Genomic DNA, 15,266 nt, shown 5'->3' with positions numbered 1-15,266 from the left:
TTCCTATTGACTCTTTGTAAAGTACTTAGCATCACCTTAGTAGCTATAATCTCTTTTTTAACAACTGTACTTTCCTTAGCTTAGTTTCCTTAGCCAAACTACAAGTTTTTCAAATCTTTCTGCTCTGTTTTCTGCCCTATTATCACATAGGGTATATTCATGCCACCCCCTAAGTGCTGTGCTACCTTGAAATTTCCTCTACCAGATTAATTAGTCCATGAACTTTCAATTCAACCTCATAGAAAGTCAAAATATGAACAAAATGTAGATAATTTCTTTGCCATTATGTAACACAAATGGTTTCTAGTCCAATTTCCAATAGAATTGTCCTCCTCTGAAACCTCATGAACCCAGTCATTAATGTACATAATTGTATAGGTATTCTGATCTTCTGACCTCCCACAGAATCTTCCATTAAGCTATATTTACAATATTATAAAGTTTTTCCATCTTGCATCTCTAAAAATTCCTTCCATAAACCATTCCCAAAGGTTTTTGAACCACTTGGTCAGGTCTGTCAGAGCAACAATCCCACTTCTTGCTACAATTTTATATTTTAGTCAGCTTTGTGCTGCTGTGACTAAAAGACCTCACAAGAACAATTTAAAGGAGGAAAAGTTAATTTTGGCTCATGGTTTCAGAGATTTAATACTTAGGAAACTGCATAGCTCTGGGCCCAAGGTGAGGCAGAGCATGATGGCAGAAGGATGTGGCAGAGGAAACCAGCTCAGGACATAGTAACCAGGAAGCAGAGAGCAAGATCCGCTCACCAGGGACAAAACATAAACCCAACCTCCACTGACCTACTTCCTCTAGCCACATTCTATCTGCATACAGTTACCACCAAGTTAATCCATATCAGTGGATTAACCCACTGATTAGGTCACAACTCTCATAATCTAATCATTTCACCTCTGAACATTTTTGCATCTTCTCACACATGAGCTTCTGGGGGACATCTCATATTTAAACCATAACACTAACCCAAAAATGACAGCATAAATCAGAAGTTTCCTGATGAATAAATGGATGGGGGACTAGAGACATGAGGAGAGTAGAAAGGGAAACAGGAGGAAAGAATTAGGTAGGAACACAAGGAAGTTTTTAGAGTGCTGGTTCATAACCTTGATTTTGTTAATGTTTTCACTGTTTCATACATTTGTTGAATTTATAAAATTATATATATATAAAATATATGTAATTTACCATATTTCAAATTTATTATAGTAAAGCTATAAAAAATACACAAAATGAACATTAAGAAGAAAATTACAAATTAGTAAAGAAAAGTATTAACATGAAATAGATAATTTAATCTATTGATGAATCTTCTCTATAATGTTATTGTTAGAAAGGCAACATGATATTATCATGTAAGAATTAGAAAATAGACTCTCTATTATAATGTCTTTTTCAAGTACACAGGTTAGTTAGTCTGGGTTCATATTTGAAAAATGTCATAATGAAATTAAAGAGAGAATCTATTCATTCTATATGTAACTGGCTTGACTCAAAAATATAAGCATTTTAAAGTTCTAAATAATTGTTGATAATGTTATCTTCTCAAAACCTCTTTTCTTCTAAGTAACCACCTCCTTTAACAAAAGTCTCAGTTGGGACCCATTATTTTTTCAGCCATGTTTTGCCAATTTAAGCCATTTTGTGTCTTTGCAAAGCTTTTGTTTGTTTTGTTTTGTTTGCCCCTGTAGATGAACTACTGGTTCAAGTTGCCTTTGGAACTGGGAAGCTGAGGAGTGGTCTTCCCTCCCACTGTTCCTTCTCAATCCTATTCTCGCTTCCACCTTCTTTACTCCCAGAATTTTATTCAGCATCTGGGTGAGGTTTTGTATCCTTGGGCTTCCTTGGGGGTAAGCCATGGGTAGCAAGTACACTGTCTCCTTTTCTGTTCTTCCTTGATGCTTCCCTTCCTATGGCGGATACCCAAATCCTGCCTGTCTCATGGGGGCACATCTGTTATTCTACAGAGAACACTCAGAGGCCTCTCCCTGCCCAGTGCCCCCCATAAGAAAACCCACTGTTTTTTTTCAGAGCTCTGTCTCCTCCTTCCCAACTCCATCCACCCTTTTGTGGCTTAGGTCCCCTCACCCAAAAAAGACAACACTCTTGGAGGCTCCTAGCAAGGTAACTTAAGAACAGCACCAGCCCAAAAATCCTCTCATATTTTTCGTCAAGTCAAATGATGGAAATTCAGACAGCCCCCCTAGCCCAGCCCAGAGCTCTTTCTTACTTCTGCCATCTCTCTCCTGCCCCTGCCTTCACAGGCAGGGCCACACATTCTCATGGGTTTAGGGGCCCAACAACTTTCAGAGAAGACTGTTACCTGTTCCTAACTATGAAGAGAATAGTCTAAGCTCCTCACTCTTGTAGAAGTGGAAAGAACAAATCAAATTCACCCACTTCCCGAGGCAAAAAGAAAAGTTAAGACATCATTGTAACTTGACAAACTTCCATTTTCCCCCAAATCAGTTTCTTCCCCCATTCATCCTCTTATACTTTTCCTTGATAAATGTCTCAAAACTTTTGAGCCATTCTCAGTGAGATAAGGTAGGAGAGACACACTGAGAGGCAAGCCCTCTGGATTGAGCCTTAGAGAATTCAGTAATTGTTACCTGTTACCCCTGAGCTACACTGGGTGGCCTCTAGGGGAGAAGACCTCAGTCCCCACACACAATCCACAGTAATCTCCTTTCTCCAGAGCCCTCTGCTGGGTGCTCCAGAGAATTTCCAAGTGAATGGTGTATACTCTGATAAGGGACATTGAATAAAAACTGAGTAACCATATTGGAAAAGTGGAATAAATTCCAGAAGGAAGCCATGGATATAGTCAAGGACAAATTTGTACCATACCAACCACTGCTCAATAACCATTGTCTTACACCTAAGAGAAGAGACTACTTCCATTTCCTTTCATGATGTGGGGTCATGAAGAAACTGGCATTTGTTCTGAGCCTTAAAGAAAAGGAAGAGTTTGAACTTGTAGACATAGGTGGGGAGGCAATTAGAAGTGAGGAAATTTTTTGGAAACAGTAAATCACAAGGGGTAATATTAACCGTTGTTAAGTATAATGTTTCTCAAGTTCCCTGATTATAGGAATCAGTAGGGGTGCTTGTTAAAAAATACAGATTCCTAGCTCCACCCCAGACCTCTGGATCAGATCCAGAGAGGGAGATAGGGAATCTGAATTTTTAACATGCACCTCCTGGGTAATTCTTAGAGAGAAGTGAGTTTTAGAAATACAAATGAAGGATCTGAAGTCTACTTTGAGTAAGAAAATTGTAACTATTTTACTGAACAAGAAAGAGAAAAAAAATGGGCTCTCATTTCTGTAAAAGTTTGGTGTGGAATAAGACTCTAATTAAAGGTTTCTAAACACTGAAATAGGCTTTTATGAGAGTTGGACTCGCCATCCCTGAAAAGCTTTTAAAATGGAGGAGATCACCATTTGCCCTAAAGGAGCTGGCACTGGGCAGCAGGCAAAGGATTGAATTATTTAGGGATCATTTGGGGTTTCTGAAAAACTGAAACCCACCCAAGCTAGGATGAATGAAAAGAGTTTATTGTGAGGACACGGGGAATCTCAAAGAAACCAAATAGACTAACCAAAGATGCACCTTAGGGAAATTAGAAAATCACCAGACACCTCTGCCCTTCCAGCTCACCCTCTCTTTACTGAGTGTCTCTCCGTCCTACTCCCATGTAAGCATATATAAATGAATATATATACTTATATATACACACATACATTATACATATATATGCATATGCATATTATATATGCACACATATATTTAATTCTCTTCTCTCCTAATACCAGCTTCACAATTTCACCATCCACTTAGTAATGGCAATCTTATTCCCCAGGTTAACATGACTTCTCAGATCCTTAGAGTGAATTGATGCAATCTCTGGTATCCCATTTCCATATTCCTCCTGGTGATAAAATCTGATTGGCCCACCTTGAGTCATATATCTGTATCTAATCCACTCAACAGTGGCTCATGGTACTTCTTTCTGGCTGTGGGTGGTCCTGGCACTCTAAGAAGAGAATACAATGGGGGATAAAATGAAGACTATCTCACACAAAAATAGACAAAATGAAATCTTGCCTTCATTTTATATTTTACTTCAAAAGCAATAATGTTCTTAGTTTAAAAAACTTATTCTATTAAGAATTGCCTGTCTTTAAGAGAAGACAATGAAACTGGGGAATAATGCTATCCAGAAATTCTTGTAGCATCAAAAAATGGAAAGTGAGAGTATGAATCTAGCACAGCATGCAAGATCCCTAGTGCTCTAAACCACTTTTGTCCCTTTTTGTTTTGCTTTGTTTTTATTGCTTTACCTCTGAGCTACATCCCCAGTCCTTTTTATATTATTTAGAAACTGGGTGTCTCTAAGTTGCCCAGGCAGGGCTCAAACTTGCCTCCACCTCCTGGGTAGCTGGGATTACAGATGAGTGCCACAGCATCCAACTTTTTTCCTTTTCTGCTAACAGCCCCACTTGACTCCCCATCCTGCTCATTCTCTCCATCTTCCTCTGTTACCCCCTCAAGGTCATGCTCTCCTCCTACCTCAGAATATGAATAACTCTTGCCCAATGACACCAGGATTTATAGAGTTCTACTTTTACAAATAGGCTCATTTTAGCATCTCTCATTACTTTGAGGCTCCACTACAGAAATAAGCAGGAGGAAAACTCTTTCCTTTATTAAAACATTCCACAGAGGAAACCAGCCAAGGAAATTGCACAAAGACCAGAAGCAAAGGAGGTGTTGGATTGGTTTTTTTCTTGTCTTTTTTTTTTTTTTAAGCTGCACTTGTTATACTCTGATCTCCCTGGCTTTAAAAAACTAACAGTTTATTTATCTTGTGCTGCCAATTCCAGGGATTCCACTGATTTTCCAGGGTTTTCCTCACTTGCAATCATAGTTAGCCTTGAACACAGAAGTAAAAACTCTTTAAAAAGTACGTAGGCATTAAGAAAAAGAAGCAAGTTGAGAGATACAGTATTATGAATGTATAAATCTATGGAGATGAGCTAAATAGCAACTCTGCCCAGTTCAGGGACTTGAAATTGGTCATTTAGATAGAATGTGAAGAATGAACCACTCTGGGCTGGAATGGAAGGAGAGGCAAACACATGAACAAAAATAATACAGATCTAAAGAGCAAGGGAATACAACATTTCTTTTAAAAAAATGTCTTACTGAGATGAAATTCAATAAAATAACTGATTATATGCAATGTAAAGGCCATTTTAAATTGCACAGCTCAATTGCATTTAGTGCACTCACAGTGTCATGCACCTCTCTCTAGTTCCAAAGCCTTTTCATCACCCTAGAAAAGAATACCCTACAGCCATCGGTGATTACACCCTATTCTCCCCTTCCACCCCTCACTCCCCAGCAACCACTGATTTGTTTTCTGACTAGATTTTCCTGTTCCAGAAATATAATAGGAATCACAGAGTATGTGACCTTTTTGTGTCTGGCTTCTTTCATATAATGTTTCATAATATTTTAGCATCATCTGTTCAGGGTTCATCCAAATTGTATCAGTATTTCTTTCTTTTGTTTCATATCTGGATAATTATTCCATTGTGTATGTGTATACACACACACACTGCATTTTGCTTTTCATTTATCTATTAAAGGACACTTGGGTTGTTTCTATCTTTTGACTATCCTAAATAATACTACTATGAACGCAACAAAATGTGGAAACACCATTTATTGGTCTCCTCAAAAGAAGACGAGTAACATTTCTAAGGTAGTAACTTAGCATCCATTCTCCTACATGCTGTTGGGCATACAAACTTGGAAGACAGCCCAAACCCAGCAAAGGAAAGAACCTGAATGTTTTCTTAATCACAAATCAAATTAGAAAACTTCCGGTGCTGATATTGTCACCTGAACATTTAACAGGATCACATTTACCCAGATAAAACTAGTGCTGATAAAACTAATCACACTTCTACTACGAAACAAACAAAAAAAATGTTGTGGGCATTTTCAGAGATGATTGAGCAAGGGTATTTGAAATGATTGATGAATTAACATCACTGAGAAGAGAACTCTTCTGATCATGTGCCCAAAAGCAGACATGGAGTGGGGGCGGGTAGAGGAATTCAGAACCATTGTCTATTTTTTTTTCCATGAAACTTGTTTTTTTTTTTTTTCCTTGAAAGAACTGCACAGCTGCAGCAATTGTGTGAGCATGTTGGGACTGTCAAACCCTCATCCGACTTTGTGAAGAATTCTTCTGAGGTGAATTTTATTGGTTTCAGCTGGGGAATCCATCCCACCCCACTAACACAAAGCCACATGCCCATCAAGCACTGCCTCTCTTCTCCTGCCCAGAAGTGATCAGAAAGCAAGAGTCCACCATGGGGAAAACACGCGGAGCCAATTTGTACCTCAAGTTAGTCCACAGCTTCCCACAATCTACAAGAGATAAGATGGAGATAACAACATCCCCAAAAGAACAACAGTTCGACTAAGTTCACCAATACCAAGGGCATTTGTCCCTTTGTGGAATCTCTATTTTTCTTTTGAGCAGGCAGTAATGTTAACTTTTCAATGTTCAGAAGGAGGATCTTCAGACTTTCCTTTATAAACCTTCTGAAGCTTCAGCAGCACTAATGTATTCTGTATCTACATGCTCAATGTAGAAATATTATTGGCATCAAGCAAAAAACAACTGTTTGGGGAAGGGAGTCGGGTGGGGATTGCAGGGAAAGAAGCTGACATCTGCTTCTGCTCATAGCATTCGATTCAGCCCACCTCGAAGGACCCCCCACCCCTGCTGGATCTTGATGCTCCGATGTTCAAGAGCAGCTCAGCGTGTCAACACTGGGGATCCAACCAAGTGTTGAAAAGCAATGTGGAGGACCTTCTTCAGGCACATGCTGTGAACAGAGGCAACAATCACTTCAGTTCTCTTTGCTCAGAAACCAATTATGAGTCTTTGCCAAGTCCCTGCCTTTGAGGATAAGCTTTGAGGAAGACTTTTGCCGGATGATATTTCCCATGTTGGAGATAAACTATGAATTCTTCCAGGCAATTGTGAAGAAAAAGTTCTTAAAGATAAATGAATCCAGCCAGTATTCACTTTAGGAATACCATGACAACCTCCTTACCACAGATGCACTCAAAAGGGACAATTCTGTAGAGACTTCCCAGAAAAAAATGTGTGTGCGTGCACATGTGTAAGATTGGTCAGTCAGATGGGTCTAGGAGTTCCAGTTCAAGTGAATCCCCAGAAAAATATGACTTATGATTTGGGTGTACTCCTTTTTTAAAAGAGCATTTTCACTGAGATACAAAAATGAAGCTCCACTGTAGTCCTCGGTTTTTTACTTTTAATTATGATAAAAACATATAACATAAATTTGTCATGTTAATCATTTTTAAGTGTACCGTAAGTATATGCACATTTTTGTACAACAATCTCTAGAACTTGTTCATCTTGCAAAGTTGAAAATCTATACCCATTGAACAACTTGACTTTTACTTCCTCCAAACAGATCCTGGCAACTATCATTCTACTTTCTTTTTCTAAGAGTTTACAATCCCTAACTTTTAAAATTGGATAGAACTTAAAAACTATCTAGTCAGACCTCCCAGTAAATCTCTTTCAAGTGTTGAATGGCTGAACTACTTACTTCTCCCAAAAAAAAATATGCCATTTTTACCTGAGTAAACTAAGCTGTAGAATATTTAAGCCACTGACTCAAGTAGCCCAGAAGGAATGGTGCCAGCCTGTGGGTTTTTGCTGGCCCAAATCAGCTCTGTCTCCAGGGCACCACCTTTTCTGTAATGTTGTCATGGTTTTGGTTGTCTCTCATCACCCAAATCAATGCTCATTTTCATAAAAAAGCAATCTGGCAGTAATTAAATAATACAAAAATCAGATTGCATTTCCATATTTTGCAAATTGAGCAAAAAAAAAAAAAGAAAAGAAAAGAAAACTGATGCCCAAAGCAGAATCCTCCCTACTATGTGTAAGTTTGAGATAACAATATCAAATTCACATAGTCTGAAATAGGCTGTGTTAGAAAGAAGGGGAGTATTTAGCCTAAATAACTGAAAGTTTGGAAAGGAGTTCATCAAGAGTGTGAATGGGTATTTTTTATTTACAATGAAGTCACAGTAGGTACATAACATAGAAAAGAATATCCTAATTACAGGAAATATTATGTATCTAGGTCTTTCTACCATGCTTTCTCCTTTTTTTTTCCTAACACCTTTAATTTCTCCCAACTTTTCCTTAATCACCTGTGTGTGCCCCCATTCATCCCCTTGGGAAAAACCAATCTCATATTTGGTGATTTGAGGGACAGTCAAAAGGATTTTTCTGCTATAACATAAAAATTTCTCTAAATTATAATTACACATTCCATCCTCTGAAGAATCATCATTTTAATGCAAAAGCCCTGACTTTTAAGAATGTGTAACAATGAAAATATTAGCCTGACTCCTAATCACTCTGTCACATCCTCTTGTACTACATTTATATATCTAAAATTTTCTTGTTTATCTATTGATTGCTTAACAACCGTCATTCTCTCCAGGCTCTAAAAACATGAGCTTCTCTATCTTGTTCACCACTGTATTCTCAACCCCCACAACAGAGTCTAACATGTGGTGGATACTCAGTAAATCTCTGTCAAGTGTTGAATGGCTGAACTACTTACTTTCCCCCATAATATACCATGCAGTCCATCCTCTGGCTCTCTGAATGTGCTGTTTCCTCTGCACAGAATATAAAATTCATTCTGGGTATTACGTAACTACCTACTATATTTCCCTGGTCCATCCCCACCAATTCTAGGGCTCAACATGGGCATTTTGACTTCCCTGAGGCATTCTCTGTCCTGTAGAGGCTGGTTTAGTGCCCCTGCCTGTCCCACCCTGGCTTACCATTCCTGAAATCTTCATGTCCTGACTAAGCCATCACTATTACCAGGCCTAGAGTTTCCACTGTAAATTTGGTATTGGAGTAGATGATAACACAACTAGGCTCCACTGAGACTATTGAGTGTGTAAGGTGTCGGGGAGGAAGATTCCAGACACGGTCACTGGTTCCATGACCCCCTCTCAACTATGATCAGTTTTTCTGCAAAACTCTAATAGACTCTATGTCAGTCCTGGAGGATAACATGAGAAGAGTCAGCTCTATAATATCAAGTCCATGAGTATTAGTGCTCCACTTTTATCCATGTCAGTTTTCTTATGTTGAGAACTTATGGAGAGAGAAACTGTCTTCCTCACTGTTTTGCCTCACTTGGTCCAGTGGTGGAAAGTATCAAAACCTCCACAGTGTTCATGAACTAAGATGCTTTGAGTTTCTATCAGTTTAATTACTTTCATCTGTTGAGAGCCACAGCCAAAGGGGCCCCAGCAAACTTTCAGACTGCCAACTGATGATTGGCTCACAGCGCCCCAGCAACTTCTAGCTGATTGGCTCCTCTGCGGTGATGCTCATTGAGCTGTTTCCCTGCCCTTTCAGACCATGGAGCTGCTCATTGGGGGACTTTTTTGGCTCTGCCCACTGGACCCAGCCAATCGGCCTCAAGAGCAGGAGGAGTGGGGGAGGTGGAGAGGCTTGTGGGAAGCCTGTGGTGGCAGTTGGGCTCTGAGGGTTTTTCCTGAGGAGCTCTTTTGTTTGGCGTGTGTGGTTCTAAAAATAAAGTTTTGTTTCTTTTTGACAAGTGGCTCCTGAATTGTGCCCAGCCAGACTGCGGCATTCATCCAAGAAATTATTTTGTTCTTGTGTTTTAAATCATATTTTTAAAGTATTCTAGTGATCTGATTGCCCCATTTCAAGAGCCTAATATTCAAGAACAAATGAATATTTCTCTTTATTTCTTCTCCAAGTTGAAATGAAACATTGAAGATAAGAAATCCATAAATAGCATACATAGGCTCAGAGTAGAATTCTAGACACTTCAGAAAGCTCAGCTCCCACCTCAAGTAACGATACAAGGTGTTGAGAAGGAACCACCCACATACTAATTGTTAGGCCATAGCTTTCTGGACATACTTGCTGAGAGGAGATGGCAAGTTCAGGACAACATCAATATATTCAATCTTCACAAATATATAAAGGATCTGTATTCTGGTTCTGAACTAGTCCCTTGCCCAGAACCCAGCAATAATCTGATAGCTCTGAGCCTATTTCTCAAATCAAGCCCAGAGAACATCTATCTATGGGAATGTGCCCCCAGCTACCCATGGGAATAGGTAGTAAAATGGGGTAAGAACAACATGCCCAGTTTTATTTCTAGACTCTATAGTTAAAACAGAAATAGTCTAAAGTTGATGAGTTTTCTCAGCAGTGATTTATATACTTTGTAATCTTAATATTGCCTTCAAATGTGTGAAAGGAAGAACTATACCACTTCAAGTAGTTTAAGTTTTGTGTCAAAATAAGTTAGAGTGTTTAATAAGTTCCAGACAATTTGGGATCTCACCCTGATATATATCTGAGCAATATAGTCTCCTGTAAATACTGTATCACATTGCTCAAAAAAAAAAAAAGGCATTGGACTCATAGGGACAAATTTAGACATGTTGGGCAACCAACTATGCAGACAGCTGCTTGGTATGCAATTAAAATACTATTGGTGGGAACGACTGACTCTGGCAATGAGGGAGAGAAAGAGATTTTTCCCTTTGGGAAACCAGTTCTGGTTGACAATGTCACTCAACAAAATGAAATGGAGATTTTGGAATGACTCCTAGTAAGGTCCACCTGACATTCAGCACGTGATCAGCCACTGACAAGACTGCACAGAAGGGAGTTAGAAATACTTCTTCAACAGAAGTTGAGAGAGCTACATATCTATAACACTCTGAGTTCACAGACAAGGCACAGTGGTGTCCCACAGCTCTGCACACTGTTGGTGCAGCCCTCTGGGAACAAATTGCAAGAGCTGACCTTGGATCTGAAATCACAAGTGCTCTTCTCAGTGTCCTAGAGAAGATACATTTTAGAAAAAAAAATGAACTAGAAGTCATCACATGCATATAACACATCCAAGAATATTGATGTGACTGTATCACTCTAGTATGCTGATTTTAGTTCTTTTGGATAAATAGTGAGGAGTGGTGTAATTGGGTGTCATACAAAGAGAGAGAGAATAATAGATTTAAACTTTCATGAATCATCTGACTTCAATAATTATCAACTTAAGGTCACTTGTGTTCATCTCTAACATTGTCCACCACCCTCCACCCATGCCAGCTTCCATGAGGCAAAATGCTTATTTCAATCAGTATCTTCAAAAGATAATGCCTCTTTTTAAAATGCAACCATTGGGTAACCTGCAATTCAATCCTCTTGCACCTTCAAGAACTCTGTTTCTATTGTTTACACTTGAATAAATCCTACTCCTTTCAAAAAATACACATATAGCCATTGTCATACATAAAATTTTTAAAATAATTCTGTAATATTATCAAATATCCAGTCATTCATCAAACTTCCCTGATTATATCATAATATTTTTTTTTACTTAAATCAAGGTCCATATATTGTAATCAATATGGCTCATATCTTAATTTCTCTCTCTCAGACACACATATACACACTCATACCATCTGTTGCTAAAGAAACAAGACTCTTTTTCTGAATCATTTCTTATATTCTGAATTTTGCTAGTTGCATTCCCATGGTATTATTTAACATGACCCTCTTAGTGTTTTTTTCCTATGAATTATTAGTTGGTTCTAGAGGCTTAATTACATTTTTGATAAGAATATGCCATAAGTGATTAAATCCTGGTATTAGAAGGCACTTTATATCTGGTTGTCTGCCTTTGTGTGATGTTAACAGCCATTGAAGATCATCCTGAATTGTTTCATTAATGGTAGCAAAATGGTAATACTATCATTCTATTATTTCTGTTTATCATGAGTATATCTTTAAAAAGAAATAGTTCTTCATCAACTATTTGGTTATCCTGAGACTTGTAAAGAAAAAATGTAAACTTCTTTATTCTTTATTACTTTCAAAATAATGTGTTATATAGACATTTTCTTTTATTTTTTTAATTACATAATGTTCCTCACTTATTTTTATAACTATACAGTAATCTATTAGGTAGCTGTTACAATGGAGTTGATAGTTTGTTTCCAACCTTTTGAATTATAAATATTACTTTCATAAATTGTCTGTGTATAATTGGGGGGATATTTTTGTCTTTGGGATATATTTTTGTCTCTGGGATAGAACCCTAGAAGCAAGATTACTTTACCAAAATATGTAATGTTGCAAGATATTGTCAAAATTCTGTAATTGTTTACATGGCCACAAGAAGTAATGTCTGAGGGCGTATTTCTCCACATACCCATAGTTTAAAAAATTTTTGAATTTCTGCCCAATATCATACCCGAGAAGTTGTATCTTGGTGTAATCTTAGTTTATATCTGTCTTATTATAAACAAGACTAAGCATCTTTTCAAATGTCTAAAAGCTATTTGAAGTTTTATTGGTGTTATCTGCCAAAAATCTCATTTATTTTTCTTATTTTACTAAAAATGTCAGTAATTTTTATATTTAGGAGTTTTTCAAACAATAATAGACTAATCCTTTATCTGGGATAGAAGTTGGAAACATTTTGCTGGCTTAACATTTTACTTTATTTGAAGGGAAGGGCATAAGATTTTTTCTTACATACTTATCAACTATTATAAACATAAACAATTACTATTGCTTATTACTATTGCTTATGTATTTTGAATCATAGGAAAGTTTTTATCACTCCCAAGTTATAGAGAAACTCATCCATGTTTTTCATCTGATAATTGTATACTTTTATTTTTATATTAAATCTCTGATAGATTTAGAACTTACCCTGATATATGGTATATAACTTTCCACATGGTTATCATGTTATCCTAATGCCACTCATTTAAAGTCTGTTTTATACTTCAGCCAACAAAAGCAAAAGTAAAATCTGAATTTAATCATAAAGAAATATCACAGAAACCAAATATTGAGGATCACCCTCTAAAGTACTTTCCTGTAATTCCTTTATTAAAATAGACTTTATTTTTTAAGAGAAATTTTAGGTTCACAACAAAATCAAAGAGAAGGAACAGATATTTCCCATACAACCATGCTCTTACACAAGCATTGCCAACTATAAGTGGGGACATTTGTCACAACTGATAAATACACATTAAGACATCATTATCACTGAAGACCACACTTTAATTTAGAATTCATTCTTGGTATTTTACATTTTATGAGTTTGGATAAATGTGTAATGACAAGGACCCACCATGGTGAATCACACTGAGTGGTTTCACGGCCTCTAAATATCTTCTGTGCTCTACCTGTTCATTCTTCCTCACTCCAGTCTTTTGCAACCACTGGTCTTTTTAGTATCTTCATGGTTTTGCCTTTTCCTGAATGTCATTTTGTTGGAATCATATAGTATGTAAACTTTTCAGATTGGCTTCTTTCTTCTATTTAAGATTCCTCCATGTCTTTTCATGCTTGATAATTTTTGTAGTGCTGAATAATATTCCATTTTCTAGATATACCTGGCCCATATTTTTCAAAATGCAGCAATATGGCATGAAAGACCAAAAAAAAAGCAAATAAAGAAATACAACAACTAAAATCAACATGTGATTCCAGCTTCCACACTGTACTTGGGAGGGTTCCTGTGAAGAATATTATCGGGAGAATTGACAGAACTGGAATACAGATTGTGCACTCAAATGCTATATCAATATTAAATATCCTAATTTTGATGACTATACTGTGAAATTATCTAACAATATTTATGTTCTTAAAAAATAGACACTGAAATATTGCCAGATAAAGGGATGTGTGTATATGGAGAGAGAGAAGAGAGAGAGAGAGAGAGAGAGAGAGAGAGAGAGAGAGAGAGAGGAGAGAAGACATAAAAGTGAAAAAATGTTAAAAATTAGCATATCTTGGGAAAGGTTATATGGGAAAAGTTCTTTATACTACTCTTTCAAGTTTTTCATTAGTTTAAATTATTTCAGATTAACAAAATAAATAAAATTCTCTTTTCCTGTACTGAACTCAGATGTTGTCTATATCATATTCTTCATACCCATTTGCTCTTCTTTTTCAGGATTTTCCTGGATATTTTTGCTTCTTTGTTCTTTTTTACAGAACCTCATGATATTTTTATTGGAATTGCATTATATTTACAAGTTAACTTAGAACTGACATCTTTCTGACATTGTCTTCCTACGCAGGGATTGGTGTGCATTTACATTTGATCAAGACCACTTTTGTGTTTTTCAAAGATGTTTTCATTTCTCTCATCTATGTTTTGACACTCCCATTTGCTTATTTTGCTATTTTAAGAGCAGTATTCTCTTCCATTATATCTTTTAACAGGTTTTAATATCCCTTTTGATTTTCCCAAATGGAAAATATTTTCAACCAATTTGTGATTATTTTAAGGTAGACATATTCTGAACTCTTTTCACGTCTTAGTGCCAATTGTGTTGTGGAGTTTTCAAAACAAAATACACTAGAATTCACTTTAATTAAAAATTGCAAAAGCAAGCTGTGTTTGATAAATACAGAGATAGTTAGGAAACCTGGGATCCCAAGGGTTAATCTGGTTTAAAGCAACACATGGCAAGTAACATCTGAAATCAGCAAAAGCCTTGGGTCTCCATGTCAAAAAACAGAAGGATAAAAGCTAGAAAAAAATAATTTGATCTTGATGTAATATAAGCAAGTCTTTAGTCTTCTTAGTGGCAGCAACATACCTGAGGAAAGCATTCATGAGCTAATTCTTTAATTAAAGATAAATACTCTATTGAGGTCTCCATTCAGTCCTGACAAGGAGAAAAATAACTGACTTATAAAAAGGATTAAGTCTGAATACTAATGAGGAACTCCTCTTGTGGGAAATGAAATCTCTTGGCCTGACAAACCATGTGATCCTGTTTTCCATGGCTCTCCTTCCTACCCACCAAGCAGCCTTCCAGGAGTGAAAGTAGGTGGCAACTTTCAAGGATCCAGCTTCCACCAAGGATACTGCTCACTAGAAGCAAACCAGTCACCTGGTGGCATGCACATCCGTCTGTAGTGGGCCATAGGGAATATAGTCACTGACACTGCATAGCCAAGCACAAAAGCTACACTGCCTGCCCATAAGACTTGCAGGGAAGCCCCCTCAGGTGGTGATTTATGCCTCTCAAACTGAGCATTAGCCATACTGAATGTGTAGGGGAGACTGAAA

This window comes from Marmota flaviventris, chromosome 6, assembly GCF_047511675.1.
Source record: "Marmota flaviventris isolate mMarFla1 chromosome 6, mMarFla1.hap1, whole genome shotgun sequence".
Classification (NCBI taxonomy): domain Eukaryota; kingdom Metazoa; phylum Chordata; class Mammalia; order Rodentia; family Sciuridae; genus Marmota; species Marmota flaviventris.
This window is presented reverse-complemented; position numbering follows the sequence as displayed.